This window comes from Lygodium microphyllum, chromosome 18, assembly GCF_053477565.2.
Source record: "Lygodium microphyllum isolate KBCC chromosome 18, Lygodium_microphyllum_v1.1.10, whole genome shotgun sequence".
Taxonomy (NCBI): domain Eukaryota; kingdom Viridiplantae; phylum Streptophyta; class Polypodiopsida; order Schizaeales; family Lygodiaceae; genus Lygodium; species Lygodium microphyllum.
In genome coordinates this window covers 52,491,845-52,509,021 of record NC_141152.1, presented here as the reverse complement: position 1 = coordinate 52,509,021, position 17,177 = coordinate 52,491,845, and positions in this window count along the sequence as shown.

The following is a 17,177-nucleotide window of genomic DNA, read 5'->3' as shown; positions in this document are numbered from 1 at the left end:
CTTACCTATATCTTGCATATAAGTGGATTATAATACATGTAACCTTGTGATCAAGGGAATAGCCAACAAATACACACTTTTCAACTTTTGGATCCAACTTCTTTCTTAGCTCATTAGATACATGTACATATGCAATGCATCCAAATACTTTAACATGTGAAAAATCTAATTTCTTGCTAATAAACTTCTCCTCTGGTGTCACATCATGCACTACAATAGTGGAAGTTCTATTCATAATATACATAGCCATAGAGATAACTTTCACCCAATAATAATGAGGCATGTTCTTTTTAAACATAAAGCCTTGCGCAATTTCTGTAATGTGTCTATTCTTCCTTTCAACAACACCATTTTGCTGTGTAATATACATGCATGTGAATTACCTTTAAATTCCATCTTATTTCAAAAAAATATTGAACTCATGGGAGAGATACTCTTCCCCTCTATCTAATCTTAGGCACTTAGTCAGCACACATGCTTGTTTTTCAACCAAATCTTTAAAATCTTGAAAGTGAAAGAACACCTCACATTTCTCCTTCATGAAATACATCCATACATCATTGTATGATTGTCAATAAAGGTTACATAGTACTTACATCTAGCCATTGATACAGCATTTGTAAGACCCCACACGAATGTAAATCTCAAATAGATGTCTACTTATATGTTTATCATGAGGGAATGCATGTCTCGTTTATTTTCCAAATTGGCATGCTTCACAAAATGTCTACATATCAATCACTTTAAACTTGGGCAAGCATGTTACAATTTCACTTGACTATATATTCTTTGACCGCCACACATTTACATTGCTAATACATGTATGCCAAATGTCAGTATCAGCCCCACAACTCCTACATCTTATGCAAATTGAAAGGGAAGTAGAGCAGCCCAGGAGGAAGAAGCTTGGCGGTGAGAGCTATGGCGGATGGAGAGCAAGAGCAAGAGAGAGAGAGAGACTCCAAAGTAGGAACTTCAAGAATCACAATGTGTGGTTGGGCCTTCCTTTATTCAAACTGTCACTAAAAGAATATAGAATAAGTGACAGTGACAAGCGCCCGCCACCTGCAATGTGCAGTGGCGGGTATTGTCAGTGTAGTAAAGTGTAGTAATACATGGGCGGCTAGGCAGAGGCGCCTTTACCCCAACAACCTCCCACTTAAAGGCGAATCTGCCTCAGGGAGAGAGAAAAGAAAAGAAAAGATAGTACAACATGTACACATGTACAACAGGATGAGGAAAAAGACATCATCTCATCCAACGCCCATCAATCTCCTGAGGAAGGCAAAGTACTCTGTAGTGAGGCTCTTTGTGAGCAAGTTTGTAGGATTCTGCTCAATCGGAATCTTTACAAGGTCAACAGATCTATCCTCAGCAACCTTGCAAATGAAGTGATACCTCACCTCAATATATTTCGTCTTCGCATGGAAGACCAAATTCTTGGTCAACTGAATGGCACTCATAGAATCCGAATGCAGTGTAGGCATAGCATTTGTCATACCAAGGTCTGCAACAAATCAAACGGCCTAACCAGATAGCCTCCTTGCAAGCCTCTATGGCTACAATATACTCAACCCTTGTAGTAGAAAGAGTTGTACACTTCTGCGCCCTAGACATCCAAGAGATAGCCCCTCCAGCATAAGTGAACACATAGCCAGAAATGGACTTCCTACTATCTATATGTCATGCATAATCAGAGTCAGTGTACCCCATGACTCATGTATCCTGGCTTCCATAGCAAATATACATATCTGTTGTGTCCTTCAAGTACCTCATGATACCCTTCATGGCATCCCAATGTTTCTTGCTAGGTGTAGCCATATAACATGCCGCAACCCCAATTGCAAAAGCAATATCTGGACTGGTGGCTATCATGGCATACTTAAGACTACCCATGGCTTATACATAGGGAATCTTGGCCATCTTGGCCCTCTGCTCATCTGTCTGCGGATAACTGGCATGCAAGACCTTCACATGAGAAGGTAATGGATAGCCAATAGGCTTAACATCCTGCATATGGAAGTGCTCAAGGACTTTATGAATGTACTCCCTCTGTGAGACAGATAGAGTAGTCCCTGAGATCTGTCGCTCGTAATGCACATACCAAGGATATGAGAGGCATGTCCTAGATCATTCATCTCAAAGCTCTTCTTGAGCTGAGCCTTAAGAGCATCTAGCTCCTCATGATCTGTCCCTACTAAAAGCATGTAATCCACATAGAGTATCAAAATCAGTAAAGAACTGTCACGGACTTTCTTCGTGTACAAGCACGGATCCATAGCACTGTGGCTCTAACCCTATGGCTGCATGAATGCATCAAACTTATGGTACCATTCCCTAGGTGCTTGCTTCAAGCCATATAGGCTCTTCTTTAGCTTGCACACTAGGTGTTCCCTACTAGGGTCTACAAGGCCCTTAGGCTACTCCATGTAAATCTCGTCATGCAAGTCTCCATGTAAAAAAGCCGTCTTGACATCCATTTGGTACAAGTCTAGGTCAAGTTGTGCAACCAAAGCCAAGACTAAGCATAGGGTGGTCATCTTGATAATAGGAGAAAAGACTTCATCAAAGTCAACACCACGCTCCTGCTTAAAGCCCTTAGCAACCAATCGAGCCTTGTATGCCGGCTTGGGGTGTCGAGGGGTACTTTTCAGCTTGTACACCCACTTGCATGGCAATGCCTTCTTACCCTAAGGCAAGGAAACCAAATCCCAAGTCTGATTCTTATGCAATGAGTCAAGCTCAGACTGCATAGCCCTCTCCCAAGAGTGACAATCACCCCTGCGCATAGCCTTATCATAAGTGAGAGGCTCTCCTGCATCAATAACCAATACATAATCCATAGAGGGTGCAAAACGGTCAAGAGGTCATCTATCTCTAGTAGAATGCCTCAACCTAGGCTCTGCTGCCTAACCAACATCCTATCTAACATCAGCATGTCTAACATCTAGGCCATGAGCATCAGGTGATGTTGCATGTTGTCTAGCTGGCCGTGGAGCGGCGGGCTATATGGTAGGAGGTGGTTCCTCTTGAAAGATAACTCTGCTTACCTCAACCACTTTCTCAGGCTACATATGCATTTTTTCCTCATAAAAGATGGCATCATGGTTGCGGATCACTTTCTACACCTATAGATCCCATAGATGGTAATCCATCTCTCCTGCATCTCCATAGCCAATGAAAATGCATTTGACACTTTTAGAATCTAGCTTATTCCATTTGTCCTTGGGCACATGGCAGAATGCCTCACATCCAAAGATACGCAAATGATCATAAGAGGGGGGCTTGCCTTCCCATACCTTCTCTACAACCTGAAAGTCAATGCCAATGTTAGGTGACCTATTAATGAGATGCACTGTAATAGTAACTGTGTCAGTCCAAAAGTAATGCGGTAAGCCAGCCTAGCTAAACATGCTACGGACCCTTTCCTGAATGGTCCTATTCATGCGTTCAGTCATACCATTCTGGGAAGGGGTGTAAGGGGTGGTCAACTGACGCTTAATACCCCGCTCATCACAAAACTGCTCAAAAGCATGTGATACATACTCACCCTCATTATTTGACCTTAGGCATTTCAGCCTATTCCCAAACTGGTTCTCTGCTAATACAAGCCAACGTTGAAATGTGTCTAAGACATCGGATTTTCTCTTTATGGGATAAGCCTAAACCTTACGTGAGTAATCATCTATGAAAGTAATAAAATACTTTGCCCCACTGATAGGGCATGGGCCCATATACATCTGAGTGCACAAGAGCCAAGGGCTCACCCATGCGTTTCTTACCAGACTTTTTATACGTATTCCTGGTCTGCCCACCATACAAACAATGATCACAAGAATCAAAATGCGAAAGATACTGCAAAGCACTAAGCATTTTCATTCCTTTAAGGGACATATGCCCCAAATGAGCATGCCAAAGGGATACATGGGGGATAGAACCCACAAACAAAACATGATTCAAGGTAGCTCCAGATGCAAGTAAGGGATAGAGACTGCCAGACTTGGCACCTCTTGCAAGCACAAGCCTGCCACAAGTAATCTTCCATGCAGAGTCTCCAAAAGACACAAAATACCCTACATCATCAAGCTGTCCAGTTGACATAAGGCTGCGAGTCAATGCATGTACATGGCATACATCATGTAAAACAAAAGAACTGCCAGAAGGAAACTGCAGCCTAACATCTCCAATGCCCATAATGTCAAGAGACCTGTCATCACCAAGACGCACAGAACTAGAGATGGTATGATAGGTATGAAACCAATCTCTACAGGGTGTCACATGAAATGACACATCCGAATCCAAAAGCCAGCACTGCGCATACATAGAATGTGTCTCAAAGGCCTGTAAGGCATCGCATGAAGAAGCTGTGAGTATGTAATCCTCATTTGAAGCAGTGACTTGCATGACAGTAACCTCTTCTATCTTCACACTGGACTTTGCAGGTACAATATTGCGCTCAGAAGACTTTTTCTACACTTTCTCTTTTCCCTTTTCCTTGCGCTTATCATCGCGCATCTTGTGGCATTGCGGCCTAATATTTCCTGCTTTCTCACAATAATGACAGGTAAGATCAGACTTCCGTCCACATGACTTATTGCGGCCACGTGACTTTGATCTGGACTTCTGAGAGTCCTTGCCCTTATGGCCTGGACTTATTGCGGCCACGTGACTTTGATCTGGACTTCTGAGAGTCCTTGCCCTTATGATCATTATCATGCCTGCCATGTCTGCCACCTCTAACAGTCAATGCATGTGAAGAATGGGAAGCATCATTGTTTCTCCTATTGATTTCCTCAGTCAATAAAGCACTCTCAACATCTTTGATTTTCAGCCCATCAAGCTTGTTCATGCATATGGCAGTATGGAAGACATCCCATGATTCAGGCAATATGCCAAGCAAAAACAACGGGGGTAAGTTGTCTTTGAACTCAACACCTTGTGACAAAATATTCTTCATGATCGCATGAAATTGGCTGAAATGAGATGAAAGGGAGGTCCCCTCCTTCATGCGAAGGTCCATTAACTGTTTCAGCCAGTACATTTGTGACGCAGGACTCTGATGTGCATAAAGCTCCTGAATCTTCTCCCATAAGTCCCATGCACTCTGATTCTCATCTTCAACAATATTATGATGGACCTCTTCCGAGAGTGACAAGATGATGGTAGACTTGCATAGCTCATCAACTTCTATCCAAACATCATCATCCATATCCTCAGGTTTAGCACCCTTAACATGCAATGGTTTAATCTGCAACTTTTGTACCAAAACCTGCCATATCTGGGACTTCCAATACCCATAGTTGGTACCATCCAACTTGGCAATGTTAAAGAGAGATGTGCCTTTTAGATGACCAGCCATACTATCCCAAATCAAAGTAAAAATGCAAAATTGCAAAATTGCAGGTTGTTATAATTAGTAGAAAATGCACTAAAACCACTGCTAAAATATTCTGCCTCTGCCTCTGGCTCTATGATGGCCATGTAACAGGGAGAGCAGTACATCCATGCTTCTATCTCACTGTCAGAAGTGATTTCGAAAATTATTCCTGGTTCAGGCAGGAAGTATTCACCCATTGATAATAGCTTTGCATCTTTTGGGAGTTGGCTTACAGTATCCACTGTTAAGGAACGTGCCACTGTTTTCTTGGGAAGGATCTGTTTGACAGCATCTTCGTCTACTGATGTTCCATCTGTAGACTCATTAGGGGAGTCAGAAGATAATTCTAAGGAGGTGGATCCATGTCCTTTTTTAGCACCATATAGCTTCAGCACCACTTTATTGGGTCCTCTACCCAAGGTCAAGGTTCCTTTGAACCAATCCGTCCTTGCTCGGGCTTCAAAAAGCCATGGTCTACCCAGTAACAGAGGGTAGGATGTACCATAAGAGTTTGGCTTCACCACCAGATAGGTTAGCCAATAATCTTTTCCAGCCACTGTAGTCTTCACATATGGGAGAATGCCCAAAGGCTTGATTCTGCTCTGATCCGCCAGTCTAATGAGCCATTGGGTGGGTTGCACACATTGTAGGCCTAGATCCTTCATTGTCACATCCGTCATAATGTTCACTGATGAACCTCCATCAATCAGTGCATTTGCAATGAAGCAGCCTTCTATCCACACGCCAGTCTCTGGGGTACCCGGATCTAGGAAGGCGTTAGCTACGTCCACTTCTTTTACAGGCTCTGAAACTTTGTTAGACTTTGTTGCTGTTGAGAGAGCAATCCTTAATCCACGTCTTCTTATCAGTATATTTTTGAACCTTTTTCGGCAACTGGGAGACAACATCAATAATTGTTGAAATGTGAGGTTTGGTTTAAAGGTATCTAGATCTTTGACCAGATCGTATTCCTTAATAGGATCCACTGGCTTCTCTAACCGGTCAAGGAATGGGGCAACATCCATTTTCATTTTCCTTATTTCTTCCAACAGGGGAATCATGGGGATTTCTTCTGCCACTTGTGGCACCTCCTCCTCTTCTATCTCCTGGACCTCTGGTCCTGTCTCTGTGACTCTCTATGGCACTGTAGTGCTCTGTACGGCACTGTCAGGCTCTGTTCTGTTCTGTTCTTTTGGTGGAAGATTGAACTTCACTGTTCTGGCAGGAGGATTATTTTCTTTCTAGATAGGTGATTCCTTTTTCTTTGCATGCGTGATGGCAGCAACTTCCAATTCCACTAAATTGGAGGTTGGCTCTTGGGCCTTGGCCGGATTATCAATAGCACTGTTTTTCACTGGGGCTGGGCTTGGACAGTCTTTTGCAGTGTGGCCTTCTCCTTTGCATCGACTGCATAAGGGCTTGTAATCCACTGACCTTCTGGGATTTGGACAATTTTGTGAGATGTGTCTTTTTTCTCCACATTTGTAGCACTCCACTTCCGATCTCTGACCACCGCCAGACTGTCTCCCTCTGTAACTTTGAGAAGGAAATCTTCTGGGTCCAAATTAGGACCAAACTCTCTAGGCTTAGGTTCAATATCCTGTGTTGTCATTTTGGATTCTAACAAGTTGAATCTTGCGTCTTCTTCCTTCCTTCTCCTATCATGCATCTCTTTCAGAGAGCAAATGTCCTCTGTATGGTTCTTCCGCAAACAGTAGGAACAGAAAGCTCTAGGGATGGTTGGTTTTCGCGTACATTCAGTGGCTAAATGGCCTGCTTGATGACACTTACCACACCAAGTATTTAACCGCATCATATCTCTTCCTGCTTCTGCAACGTTGGATATGCTAGCGGTATTTACTTTCAGCGTCTGTAGCTGCTCTGTAATCACATCCATCAACTCCTTTTTTATATTTGCGATTGAGTTGGATAAATAATCCTTCAAGCTTTCTCCTCCGGAGGTACTGGCAGTAGGATTTTGAGGAGTCTCTGTAATCACTGCATAAACAGGTTGGGCTGATGCAGAGGGGTCTCTGTTCTGATTCTGATTCAGAGCTCCTGTTTGAACTATTGGCTGTTGGCTCCAGTTGGTAGGGTTCCACTGTTGCTGCTGATTTGGCATTGGGAAATTTGGTTGGGACCATTGTTATTGTGGTTGAACCATCATTTGAGGCATTGATTATGGCCACTGTGGATTTGGTGTATTGTACTGTGATACTGGGGGCATCTGTTTTGGTAGGGGTAGGGGACTGTCCCTGGGACTGCATTTGGTGGGTACATCATTCCTGGCATCAGAGGAGGTAGGACTCCTCTTCCTGGATTTATCACCAATCTAGCTTCCACTTCATCGTGCAGTCTTGCACCTTCTCTTGCAGCTTGCAGTGTGGCTGGTCTTTGTAGCTCCACAAACTTACGGACTTCTAGTTGTAATCCTCTGAGAAACACCCCCTTCTGAATGCCATCATCTAGATTATGGTTAGTCCATCTCTTCAGGATGGATTCCATTCGTGAGACATAAGCTTCTACTCTTTCTCCAGAGGATTGACTTAGGTTCATAAATTCCTCTCGCATCTGCTCTTCAAAACCTTCACGCCTGAATTTAGTGAGGAAGGCCAACTTCAGGTCGTCCCATGTACCAAAAGTTCCTGCTGCTTGTCTCTCATACCACTGAAATGCCGCGCCCTTGAAAGTGGCGGGGAATATTGCTAACCAATGCTTAGGGGTTCTGGCATTGTTAGCCACACATGCTACCATAAACTCTGCTACATGAAGATCGGGGTCTTCATTGTACTCTCCCTTAAAAACTGGCAATGGAACTACATTCGTTGGCCTGTCATCAATATTTCCAGGAAGGATTTGGCTTGGAAGTGGACCTCCAACAAGAGGAGGAAGGGCTTGGTGTGCCATTGGGACTTCTGTAAAGAGTTCCGCAAGGGTGTCAAAGGCGGCTTCTGCTGCGAGCCCATTCTCAGCTTTGATTTTTAATTTTTCTCTTCTCACGTACCTCTGGACTCGTTCTAACGCTTTCCTCTTTATTGCGTCATTCATCAGGGGGTTGGCTCCACTATGTTGTCAGTGCTCCATAGAGGGTTAACAGAAGGCTGATGTCTCTCGGGGACTGTCTTGCCAACATTTCTTCTACTTCTTCCTTTTCAACGTCTCTGAATTCAGCTTTCATGCCACTGCACAGAGGAAGGTATTCGATTCTGAAGGTGTCAAAATGCATACGTCTGAGCATTGTGGTGGTGCCATCATCATAGTAATGCCAGCTTCTGATGGTTTCAACAGTGTATGTTGTGAAAAATACTCTGTCTACCAACTTCCACTAGGTTGCTAATTGAACAAACAGAAGATTATCAGTACACCAAGCATCCCATGTATCTTGCTGTTGAGCATCCACGAACAAATTCCAACTCTTTTCCTTCTTGTCTTTGTGAACCTCTACAGACCAAGACTCCTGAAGCTTCTTCACAATCTCCCACTTGATGATGTCTGGAAACTTCTCAATGAATGCCAAATCTTCCATGTATGGTCATTCTCTCTGTTTCTGCTCTTCAGTTTGTTCCCAAACAGTTTGCCACCAAGATGCAAGTTTCTGCTACTTCAACAGAAAGAGGAAACTGTCCACCACATAGAGCATGCATCATGATGGTGATGTGTTTCCGCCATTATGGGATGAACTTCTTGTGGAAAGTGGCTTTGATTATAAAAATTCCAACCCTTCAGTGGAAGAAGGAACTTTACAAACATCCATTGAATTCTTCTCTTCTTGGCAATGCCATTTCCTTCATTTTCAGCCTCTTCTGGTGCTTGTTGATGGCAAGGTTCCCCGGCTGCGCACCTAAAACATGGAGACCCAAGAGGAACACCAAGGAAAATGAAATTCTCTTGCAAGAAAATCTATCTTTTAACATCAACAAGCTTGTTTATTAGGTTTCATATGATCACAATGAAGAAAAGAACACCAGGCACAACAAATCTTCATGCAGCATCATGTAGATCTCCCACGGATTTGATAGAATCAACCATATTCTTCAATATCTTCACAAAATCCATCAATATAACAAAGAAAGCAAAGGAATACACCATCTTTGAATGGAAATACATCACATAGTATTCATCTTCAATATCTTCATAGTCTTCTCTCTCAATCTCTCATATACAATCACTTTGTTTTAGTAGAATTAGCTATCTCTGACTCTCTCTCTCTCTCTCTCTCTCTCTCTCTCTCTCTCTCTCTCTCTCTCTCTATCAATAATACATCATATCCTCACTACAATCTATCAAAAATCACTCACAATAATACTTCTTAGGTCGTGGATACCCCTCCCAAGAGGTATGTCTGATATGAAGAGTCACCAGAGCCACTACAGTGTCCTTTCATAGCTCACTACTGTCACTTCACTCCAGTCTTCACTTGAGTCTTCAGCAGCTACTTCTTTCACTTCTTTTAGCTCTTTTGCACTTGTATTCACCTCTTTCCAAGGCTAGAAAATTTTCCCAAGCTACACATACATTCTATAGAACACATACAGAAGCATACAGAATAGTCACAGTACAGTACCAGAACAGCTATAGTACAGTTACAGTACAGAGACAGAAGCTCTACAGAAGACCTACAGAAGGTTACAGAAGGTCATCAAAACCTCATAACTCATACTCAAACCATTCCAAACTCTCAAAAACTATTCAATAAGCTTTCACAATATCTCAATCTTCATCAATCATCAATCCATCCCTCCTTACAGAAGACAATCAGAATAAAACAGAACAAAATAGAAGCTATACAAAAGGTATACAGAACCAATCAGAATCTATCAGAACATCACAGAACCTCACATCTCCACTAATAAACATCATGAACTTCCAAAACATAATCAATATCATCCAAAGCACTCTCAAACCACTTTCAAACCAATCAATCATCTCATAAAATCAACCATTCAGCTCTCAAAAACAACAAAAATCAACCAAAAAACAGGTCATTTCAACACTCAACAAGAACCAATGCATACACCAACAAGTAAATGAGCTTCAGCCCTCTGTATTATAGCAACATATTCATGTCAAATGAAGCTCAATCAGTGCCCACATCTACTCCAAATCAGTCCCAAAGCATAGACATAGCATCCCATAACATCTGTGCATCATCGGGCATCAATAGGCATGAAACAGGCAATACCAAGAAGCATCAAACATCAAATGTCAAGTGCTACCCTATTTTTGACTGTCCTGAGATTGTGTATACAGCAATGGCTGAAGGTGGAAGCACTCTTATCAATCTCCGGGAGCCAAAAACCAATGTCATGGAGTCCAAAGATGATTGGGAAGGTTGCAAACAATGTCGGGAAGCTTGGGAAGGAGATGGAAATGCCAGGAGTGGATCAGCCTAGCCCCCTAAAAATGTCGGGCAAGCTCCAATGCCTTTACTCTGATACCAGTTGAAAGGGAAGTAGAGCCCAGGAGGAAGAAGCTCGGCAGTGAGAGCTATGGCGGATGGAGAGCAAGAGCAAGAGAGAGAGACTCAAATGTGGGAACTCCAACAAGCACATTCAAACTATCACTAAAAGAATAAAGAATAAGTGAATGTGACCAGTGCCCGCCACCTGCAGTGTGCAGTGGTGGGTACTTTAGTGTAGTAAAGTGTAGTTATACACGGGCAGCTAGGCAGAGGCACCTTTACCCCCAACACAAACATAGTAGCCTTCAGGTTGGGTATATTTACATCTAAGGTAAACATTCTTTCCACATCATTACCTTCTGCAACCAATTTTCATGCATTCTTGAAGTCTTCTACAAAGCATTTATTCTAATTGAGTTTTATTTGTAATCCCTGCTCAACCATTTTTCCAATAGAAACCAAGTTCTTTATAGTGTTAGGCATATGCAACACATCAACCGAATACTTAAACTTTCCATCCTACATAGACAATGGGACACTCCCAACATGAAGCAATAGGATGTGTTGTATTGACACCTATTTCCACTAAACCAAGCATTTCAAGATTTTTCATTTCTCTAAACCATTCTCCATGAGATATCATATGGTTAGAGGCACCTCGATCCACATATCATACATTGTCATTCACCACTAATGTATTTGTATTTACTATATTCATCATGTGCTACATAACAAGTAACTTTTCATTATCAACTTGATTAGTAGTAGACATATAATTGTTATGTTGCCTTCTCCCATTTCTATTATTTCCATCTCTTCCCTTTTCTAGACAATCATATGCAATATGAACTTTCTAAATATAATTATAGCATTTTCTATTATCATAACCTACAGCTTATCTATCATGTTTTCTATGGCCCACTGGCCTCTATCACATGTATATGACTACTCCTATGAGTCATGAGATTGCCTCTGATTTTTCCCATAACGACCATCACCCAGCCTTTACCACCATGATCTCTACCTCTATTTGGCTTAGACTAGAGCACTTATTCTAAGCTATTCTTGCTTTGTGACAAGAATGCGTTAAGTCCCATGTTTTTTCTGTTCTAATATCAACATAGATATTATATCTACAAAATCAAGAATGGTATTTCTTATGTTGATGGAGGTTTGGAACTACTTTTACTTCTCATCTAAACCATCCAAACATGCAACCACTATATCATCATTATCAACCTACACTTCAATAGATTCAAGAGCTTCAACAATGCTCTTAAACTTCAATATATAGTCATTGATAGATAAATTACCACGCTTGATATTATTTAACTCAAACTTCAATTGTAACTTTCTTTGGTATATATATCAAACAACTTGACCAAGTTACTCCATCCTCCTAAAGGACTATTTGTATCCTATATAGACCCAATCACATTATCTAAAACACTGATGGAAAGTCATATATAACTTTTTGAGCACCATGGTTCCATTGCTTAGCTTGGCCTACCCAAGCATAACATTTTCCACTGATACCACTAGAATCTTAGCATTATCACCTTCAATGTAGTCCCAATAACCTTTACCCATAAGGAATTTGGTCAATATGAACTTTCAAGTATAGAAACTATGCTTGCCAAGCTTATGAATCTAATTAAACCCCTTGGACATTATGCAATAAAAATAAAAAATCTACTATTAAAAATAACCTACTAATTTAGGTAAATTATCACTTGCACTATACTTAAGCATATGCTAAGCAACTCGCATAATGTCTGGTAGTTTGCAAATACTGTCTGCCACACCCAACGCTTACAACTTGCAACATGTTCACAAAATAACAAGGTTTGCAGAGTTCTCAAACCTTACTGGATTTGCACATGAATAGCCTCTAACTCCCCAATGAAGATCAAAACTCACCCAAAACGCAAATCCGACCATAGAAACTCATGCTAGAGGTCTCTTACACACAAGTACTCCAAACTTGTGAAGACAACTCATCCATTAGAGATCATATGAGAGAGACCTCCATAGGTGTACTCCATAGTCATGCTTCCTTGTAGACTCTTGTGCTTGAGGCTCATAGCTCCTTGCCTAGACACTGCTCTAATACCATGAAAAGTTGGGGGTTAGAGAGAGGAAGCTTAAGCTCTTATAAAACACAATACACAAAGAATGCACATAAGACAAGAAGATGAAAACCCTAATCTTTCTTCTTCTCTACTATGATGGTCTACCAAGAACAAAGAGAGAGTATACAAATGGTCCATATTATGAGTACGCTAACTAAAAAGATGACTAGATAGATATCCCACAACTCAAGTAGGTAGACTAATAGATATCCAACTATAGAGTATCACTAGAAGCATATGTCGATGCAAGTATCAACCATGCTAGTGATATGAAAGCAAAAATAGTCATCTGAGTATCGTCTTGTGTTGAGCTTGACATCTCAATATCCCCAAGGTGTTAATGTTAATTGGGAAAATGAGAAGCATCCAAAGAAGAAGAGTGAAGCACATCTAGCTAATTAAAAACATGTGAAATGAATGGCTCCCAAGGGTGCATCAAGGAAGAGAAGAACTTATCTTCAAGAGAAAAAGACTCCTTGCTAGTCTAAAGTGTGAGGCCCCATCAAGGAAGGGAAACCAAGGAGTGCCAAATGATCCAAGTCTCCACTTCAAACAATGAGAGGTCCTATAAGGGTTAGTACCAACCTACAAAATACAAGTTCAAGTATTTTTATTTAAAAAAGCACCATAGAATATGCATACAACAACTCCAATGAAAAGTGCTTGTGAGTGTAGTGGGTTGGGTTTGAAGAGGGTCCCAGTACCAAAAGCTAGGTATGCTAAAGATGTAGGAAAGTACAAGTAGAAATGCGCAATGAAAGAGAGAAGTAAGGCTAGAGCATGCCCTAAATAATCAATATATAATGAATTGGGAGGTATGGAAAGTCTACCATCAGTGTTATTGACATCTAAACTAGAGGAAGTCTCCACACTCTGCTAGATTGAATTATCTCTAGATAAAGTGGGCTCAACTATTTTTTGCTACACGCTAGATATAAAGGGAAACTCAAAAAAAGAAGGGGACTCATCAAGTCTATCCTCAAGGGAGATAAGGAGTTCCTAAGGCCCATAGTCCAAAATAGTGGCATTGGCAAACCAATCAAACAATCCATCTAGTTATGTGAGGGGAGATGGTCTAGCCTACCATGAAATATTGGATCTATCCTACGGAGTTAGAGGATCCCTGTCCACTATGGAGGTGGGGCTGAAGGACCCTCACTTGATGTGCTCAAGTTCCTAGATGGGGAAGTAGGTCTGAATAGGCTACCCTTGGCCTTCAATCAACACTCATTATCAAAGTGGCCAGCCTTTTAGCAATGTTGACAGTATCTATTCTTTTTGGAGACTAAAAGGCGAGTTACTTTGCTCCTCACTACCCAACTCAATCATTGTGTTCCTTTCGCCACCTTGCTTTACCTTCTAGGAAATTAAGGCCCCCTCTAGATATCGAGGGTTCTCACAGAATTGGTCCAACAAGTGAGCGTAATGCAATAGCTAATACTCAAACTCATAGAAAGAGGGTAACTGGGGCTATGAGCTGACTTGTTGGATGATATTGAAACATTTTTATGGCAATTTGTTCATGAACAAAGTGATTTGATAATTAGCTCACTTGGGTAAGCCAGTGATGGTGAATATTAGCGAAGCAATTGTCGATACTCTGTCAACTTGATAGTCAAATGGTTACTCTCAATGACTATGAACTTTGTGATTGCACTAGGTAGGGTAGACAGGTGCAAGTGTGGGTACTTGTGGATGAGTGTACACTTTGGTTGATTGGATAGTACACTCTGGTTGCTCAACAAATAATCCACATTTACAACATATGTGAGTGATAGGTATCTACTCTCAAGGACACTGAATAGATTCACAAAGGGTGAGTGTACACTTTGGTTGCTTGGATAATACACTCTAGTTGCTCCACAAATAATCCACATTTACAACATATGTGAGTGATAGGTATCTACTAGATAGACCTCAGGGATGCTAAATAGATTCACAAAGGGTGAGAAAGGATTTGGCCCAAGTGTTGGATTAAAAGAGGAATCACCATTAGAAATGGTAGGTGAGGTGGTCACAGAGTTTATTGGAAAGCCTCATAAAATAGATAGGGAGGCCTACCATCATCATAGAAAAACCGATATACCATGCAATGAACAACCAGAAGCCCCCTTTTTTCTAATATTTCCAATACTCAAGTTTATTATTTCATGTGGATTGGATCAAGGATTGGCAATGGAATATGCATGCCAAGTTGTTGATATAGGGAGGCCCAAAAGGCAAGCACCAACTAAAGAGGTGATCTACTAATGCTTTTGTTGAGATGCAACCATGTAGATACACCTTTCAAAGCAATCAAGTTACTATGACCATCATCAAGGGAAGGATTATTAGCCTATAAAGGTTAAGATTTCATCATAATTAAGCCTCTATGTAATGTTTCATTATCGAATTGGTATAGTAGCATTTGTTACCTTTGTCATCCTAATACCTATTCAATGCTTTTTTTAAATCATGAATGTGATCTTTTATAAGTATTAAAAGAACTTCTAAGTCTCTCTTTTGCACACGCATGCACACAAAATAAGAAACTTCAACATGCACTTCATAACCACACATTCTTATACACCAAATTAGAACACAGTTTCATGCACCTACAAATCCCCTTGTAGATATGGGCAAAAAAAAAACTATAAACTTATGTACAAATAAGTTTACATCAGGAAAACACGTTTGCGATGCTACCACCCCTAACACATATGAACCACAAACCATTGCATGGCAACTTTGTTCTACTTGCAATGTTACTTTGGGATACATTCATGCAAAGCTACTATGAAGTAGCCTAGCATTCATTGCATGCAAAGCATGCAAGGCATGATAGTAATGCTTTATGTTGTCAAAAAGGAGTCAAGCAATTCTTTGCATCAACCAATACTAGGCACTCTATGCCTAGATTATCTTGGTGCTTCACATCAATGTTCTCCAAGTGTTTCACACCAGGGTTGAAGCACAAGCATCAGTAATAGTTAGGGTACTTCACATCGTGATGCACATCTCGTGAGGTAAGAGGGTTCATGGGTAGTTGAGTCACAAACAAACCAACAAGGAGACACCCCCAAGCTTTTTTGTTATCCATAAATACTCTTTGCTCACTTATATGTAAATAAAGAATGATGTAGTTACATCAACATGTGTAATATGATGCTAGAAGCTATTGTATTCTAATTTTAAATTGTATCATGCTTTACATATTGAGGCATGCCTATTTGATAAGATTTAATCTATAAAGAATTCATGATGTATCTTTGTGAAATAAACATACATAAGATGTTATAATCAATCAAAAGCATAACTGCTCCTAGATTAATCGTAATCGCAAATAAACACTTTATTTGCATATATATATTCTCCCTTTAGTTAATCACATATAGATGCCCCACAAAATCATAATCATAATCGCATAGATACTATCCAATTGTTGATGCTTCATCATCATATTCCTGGATGCCCCACCAACATCCCTACCACTCGCATTCAGCAACACAAATAAAACAAGCCATGCACCACCCCCAAATAAATGCTTGCACAATCGATAGTCCCTCTATCACCACCAAATGCAAAATGGACTAGAGATAGATATATAGAAAGCATGGGTTGGTGAGAAGCATGGGGTGGGCGGTGATATGGGTTATCTTGATATAGCTAGGGCATGAGGTGATGGTTGTGAGTGGAAAGTTGATGCCAAAATTCGAGTATCTTAACATAGCTAGCACATGAGGTGATGGTTGTGAGTGGAAAGTTGATGCCAAAATTCGAGTATCTTAACATAGCTAGCACATGAGGTGATGGTTGTGAGTGGAAAGTTGATGCCAACATTTTGGGGAGAGAGAGAGAGAGAGAGAGAGAGAGAGAGAGAGAGAGAGAGAGAGAGAGAGAGAGAGAGAGCAGCCCCATGATATACTACTTTAGGGATATACTACTTTAGGGTTAGGAGACAATCAAGAGAGAGGGAAGGCACATAGTTTGAAGAAATGCTTTTTGAGATCAACTATGCAAGCCATGTTGCTCTATGGCAAGCACAGATGGGTGCAAGGAGTCCCTTTTTTGAGTAGGTATGTGTAGCGGGGAACCATTCAATGGGGCTAGCTCGAGAGCTTTGGTTGCAATTTTTTGGGGAGGGGGATACATGGCACCCCACGCCAATGTTTTTATAATAATTATGGAAGATAACATACATAATTAAGTATAATTACATTACTAACATTAGAATATTTTAATACAATGTTATAAATTAACATTAATTATCTTATACATAATGTATATA